This window comes from Pan troglodytes, chromosome 1 (assembly GCF_028858775.2).
Source record: "Pan troglodytes isolate AG18354 chromosome 1, NHGRI_mPanTro3-v2.0_pri, whole genome shotgun sequence".
Taxonomy (NCBI): Eukaryota; Metazoa; Chordata; class Mammalia; order Primates; family Hominidae; genus Pan; species Pan troglodytes.
Genome location: NC_072398.2, coordinates 90,668,589 through 90,674,588, shown reverse-complemented (window position 1 = coordinate 90,674,588; position 6,000 = coordinate 90,668,589).

Sequence of the window (6,000 nt, the reverse complement as noted above, 5' to 3'; positions counted from 1 at the left end):
CAGAGAACACTTGAGAGTAAACAAAGATCAAATACATAGCCATCTTCTTATGCTACAGCTGGCTCTTACCCTTAAGCGCCATCTACTGCTCCACAGGTCAAATTGCACTGCCTAATATAAAAACTGCTAAACGAAGTGAAAAGGGGTATAGAAACAAAGCCAAAAGACCCTACTCAACATACTCTACAGTTGCACCACTTAGAGAGAAGGGGAAAGGAAAAAAATATATAAGGAAAGAAAAAGAAATCCTATCCACACAAAAATAATTACAAAAATTAGAAGTGCCATCCTCTCCAGATGAAAGGGACCAGTATAAGGATTCTGGCACCATAAAAAATCTGAATCTTGTGACATCACCAAAGAATTACACTAGCTCTCCAGCAAGGACTCATAACCAAAATGGGAGCTCAGAAATGACAGGCAAAGAATTCAAAGCATGAATTGCAAGAAGGCTCAATGAAGTCCGAGGCAATGTTGAAAATCAACACAAGGAAACTACTAAAGCAGTCCAAGAAATGAAAGAAGACATAAACATGTTAAAAAGAAATTAATCAGAGATCCTGGAATTAAAAACTCACAAGAAATTTCAAGATACAATTGAAAGTTTTATCAATAGATTAAACCAGGCAGAAAAAAAAAAAAAGAATTTCAGCCTTTTAAACTAGCTCAGGCAGACCACACACAGAGAAAGAGAGAGAGAAGAATAAAAGAAAAGAAAATCAACAAAGTCCTTGAAAAATATGCGATTATATAAAGTGACCAAACCTATGGGTTACTGGCATTCCTGAGAGAGAAGCAGTAGAAGTGAAAAACTTGAAAAACATGTTTGAGGGAATAATTCTAGAAAAATTTTCCAATCTTGCCAGAGTAGTAGACACCTGAGAAAGACTTTACAAAATATATATCACCAAGGAACTGAGTTACCAGACTAAGCAAGGTCAACACCAAAGAAAAAAATCTTAAAGGCAATTAAAGAAGATGGTCAGATAACTTACAAAGGGATTCCCATCAGACTAACAACAGACTTCTCAGCAGAAACCTTAAAAACCAAAAGAGATTGGCGACCTATTTTCAGTATTCTTAAAGAAATGAAATTCCAACCAATGTTTCATATCCTGATGAACTAAGCTTTATAAGTGAAGAAGAAATAAAATTTTAGTGACAACCAATCACTAAAGGAATTTCTTATCAGTAGACCAGCCTTACAAGAGATCCTTAATGGAGTTACAAACATGGAAACAAAAGAATGATACTGGCTACCATAAAAACACACGTAAGTAGCCCACAGACCTAATAAAGCAATTGTACACAATTAAGACTATAAAGCAGCCAACTGGAAACTTCATGACCATCAGGATCAAAACCTTGAATTTAAATGGTCTAAATATCCCACTTAAAAGGTACAGAGGGACAGGTTGGAGAGAACACAAAACCGATCTATCTGCTGTCTTCAAGAGACCCATCACTCATGTCATGGCACCCACAGTCTCATAGTAAAGGGTTGGGGAAAGACTTATCTCACAGAGAGAAAATAAACAAACAAGAAAGAACAAGGGTCACTATTCTTACATCAGATAAAACAGACTTTAAACCAACAACAGTAAAAAAGGACAAAGAAGTGTATTCTGTAATGATAAAGGATTCCATTAAACATGAAGACTTAACTATGCTAAATATATATGCACCTAACACTGGAACACTCAGATTCATAAAACAGGTACACCTAGGACTACAAAAATATCTAAACAGCCACACAAAAGTGGGGGACTCGACACCACTGACAGTGTTAGACAGATCATCAAGGCAGAAAACTATCAGGGAATTCTGGACATAACTTTGACACGTGGCCAATTGGACTTAAAAGACCTCTACAGGGCTGGGCACGGTGGCTCACGCCTGTAATCCCAGCACTTTGGGAGGCCGAGGTGGGCGGATCACAAGGTCAGGAGATCGAGACCATCCTGGCTAACACGGTGAAACGTGAAACCCCGTCTCTACTAAAAAGACAAAAAATTAGCCAAGCGTGGTGGAGGGCGCCTGTAGTCGCAGCTACTCGGGAGGCTGAGGCAGGAGAATGGTGTGAACCCGGGAGGTGGAGCTCGCAGTAAGCCGAGATCATACCACTGCACTCCAGCCTGGGTGACAGAGCGAGACTCCGTCTCAAAAAAAAAAAAAAAAACCTCTACAGACTACTCATCAACCACAGAATATATGCTCTTCTCAACTGCACACAGAATGTACTCTAAGAGTGACCACATGCTAGGCCATAAGGCAAGTCTCAATAAATTCAAACAAATAGAAATCATACCAACCATACTCTTGGACCACAGGGGAATAAAAATTGAAATTAATGCCAGGAGGATCTCTCAAAACCACATAATTACATGTAAACTAAAAAACTTGCTTCTGAATGACTTTTGGATGGACAACGAAATTAAGGGTGAAATAAAACAATTCTTTAAAATAAAGGAAAACAGAGATGCAACATACCAAAATCGCTGGGATGCAGCGTAAGCAATGTTAAGAGGAAAGTTTATGATGTTAGACTCCTACAACAAGGATTTAAAAAGATCCCAAATTATCAATTTATCATCACACTAAGAGGAACTAGAAAAACAAGAACAAACTAACCTAAAGCTAGCAGAAAAAAATAACCAAAATCAGAGAAGAACTGAACAAAATTGATATTCAAAAATCCATTAAAAGGATCAATAAATCCAAAAGCTGATTGCTTGAGAGAATAAACAAGATCAATAAACCACTAGCTAGATTGGCAAAGAGAGAAGATCCAAATAATCACACTCAAAAATGGCAAAGATGACATTACAACCAATCCCACAAAAATACAAAAGATCCTCAGAGACTTTTATGAACATCTGTATGCACACAAACTGGAAAATCTAGAGGGAATGGATAAACAACTGGAAGCACACCACCTCCCAAGATTGAATCACAAGGGAGTTGAAACCCTGACCAGACCAATATCAAGTTCTGAAATTAAATTGCTCATGAAAAGCCAGCAACCACCACCATCACCACCACCACCAACAAAAGCCCTAGACCAGATAGAATCACAGCAGAATTCTAATAGACATACAAAGAGAAGCTGGTAGCAATGCTGCTGAAAATATTCCAAAAAATTGAGGAGGAGGGACTTTATTCCAACTCATTCTATTAAGCAAGCAACATACTCATACCAAAGCCTGGCAGATACACAACAAAATAAGAAAACTGCAGACCAATATCCCTGATGAACACAAATGTAATAATCCTCAAGAAAATACCAGCAAAGCAAATTCAGCAGCATATCAAAAATTTAATTCACCATGATCACTTAGGCTTTATTCCTGGAATGCAAGTTTAGTTCAACATATGTAAATTAATAAATGTTATTTACCACATAAGCAGGATTAAAGACAAAAACCATATGACAATCTCAATTGATGCAGAAAAAGCATACAAAATTATACCATGTCCCTTCATGATAAAAACCCTCAACAAGCTAGGCATCAAAGGAACATACCTTAAAATAGTAAGAACCATCTATGACAATCCCATGGCCAACATCATACTGAATGGGCAAAAGCTGAAAACATACTCCCTGAAAATCAGAACAAGACAAAGATACCCTCTCTCACCACTTGTATTCAATACAGTACTGGAAGTCCTGGTCATACTAATTAGGCAAGAGAAAGAAATAAAAGGCATCCAAAAAAAAAAAGAGAGTAAGTCAAACATCCTGCAGAGGATATGATTCTATATCTAGGATATAAACTCTATAGCTTCTGCCTAAAGACTCTAGAACTGATTAAAAATGTCAATAAAGTTTCAGGCTACAAAACAATTTACATTTCTTAGAGGATATACCCAATGATAGAACTGCTGGGTTGAACGGTAGTTGTAGGTTCCTTAAGAAATCTCAGGCCAGGCGCAGTGGCTCACGCCTGTAATTCCAGCACTTTGGGAGGCCGAGACGGGTGGATCACCTGAGGTCGGGAGTTCGAGACCAGCCTAACCAACATGGAGAAACCCCATCTCTACTAAAAATACAAAATTAGCTGGGCTTGGTGGCACATGTCTGTAATCCCAGCTACTTGGGAGGCTGAGGCAGGAGAATCACTTGATCCTGGGAGGCGGAGGTTTTGGTGAGACGAGATCATGCCATTGCACTCCAGCCTGGGCAACAAGAGTGAAACTCCGTCTCAAAAAAAAAAAAAGGAAACCTCTACACTGGTTTCCACAATGGCTGAACTAATTGACATTCCCCCCAGCAGTGTATAAGCATTCCCTTTTCTTCTCAATATTGCTGGCGTTCATTATTTTTAAAACTTTTTAATAATAGCCATTCCAACTGGTGTGAGATGGTATCTCATTGTGGTTTTGATTTGGCTTTCTCTGATGTTTAGAGATATTGAGCATTTTTTCATATGCTTGTTGGCCATATGTATGTCTTCTTTTGAAAAGTGTCTGTTTATGTCATTTTTGACCTTTTAGTGAGGTTGTTTTTTGCTCCTTTAATTGTTTAAGTTCGTTGTAGATTTTGGATATTAGACCTTTGTCGGATGCATAATTTGAAAATCTTTTCTACCATTCTGTAGGTTGCTTATTTACTCTGTTGATAATTTCTGTTGCTGTGCAAAAGTTCTTTAATTAGTACCCACTTTTCAATTTTTCTGTTTGTTGCAATTAATTTGGGAGACATAGTCGTAAATTCTTTGCCATGGCTAATGTCCAGAATGGTATTTCCTAGGTTTTCTCCTAGGATTTTTATAGTTTGTGGTCTCACATTTAAGTTTTTAATCCATCTTGAGTTAATATTTGTTTATTGTAATAAATCGAGGTCCAGTTTTTTTCTTCTTCATATGGCTATCCATTTGTCCCAGCACCATTTATTGAATAGGGAGTTCTTTCCCTATTGTTTATTTTTGTCAACTTTGTCAAAAAAGAGATGGTTGTAGATATGTGGCTTTATTTCTGGGTTATCTATTATGTTCTGTGAGGCTGCGTTTTTGTATCAGAATCATGCTGTTTTGGTTACTGTAGCCTTGTTGCATAAGTTGAAGTCTGGTAATGTGAGGCTTCTGTCTTTGTTATTTTTGTTTAGGATTGTTTTGTCTATTCAGGTTTTTTTTTTAGTTTCATATGAATATTAGTTTTTTTAAAAAACCTTTTATTTTAAGTTCTGGAGCACATGTGCAGGTGTAGGCTTGTAATATAAGTAAACTTGTGTCATGGCGATTTGTTGTACGGATTATTTTGTCACCCAGGTATTAAGCATAGTACCCATTAGTTATTTTTCCTGATCCTCTCCCTCTTCCCCATCTGCACCCTTCAATAGGACCCAGTGTGTGTTGGTACCCTCTGTGTGTCCATGTGTTCTCATCATTTAGCTCCCACTTGTAAGTGAGAACATGTCGGATTTGGTTTTCTGTTCCTGAATTAGTTTGCTAAAGGTGATGGCCTCCAGCTCCATCAATGTTTCTGCAAAGAATACGATCCCATTTTTTTACAGCTGCATAGAATTCCACAGTGTATATGTACCACATTTTCTTTATCCAGTTTACCACTGATGGACATTTAGGTTAATTTCATGTGTTTGCTATTGTGAATAATGCTGCAATGAACATATGCATGCATGTGTCTTTATAATAGAATGATTTATATTCCTTTGGGTATATATCCAGTAATGGGATTGCTGGGTCAAATGGTATTTCTGTTTTTAGGCCTTTGAGGAATCACTACACTGTCTTTGGTTACATTGGTTTTGCATCAAAAACTATCAATTTGGAGTTCTTTAGCCAGGAGAAATATCTTCAAAAATTGAGATGAAATAAACTCTTGTTCAGACTGTCCAAAGCTGGGAAAATGTATCACTAGCATACTTTTACCACCAGTAAATACTATATATAGCTTCAGGTATATAAAAAGTTATCAGATGAAAATTTGCATCTACACAAAAATATGATGAGAAAATAACATGCTAGATAGAAGTGTAAATAT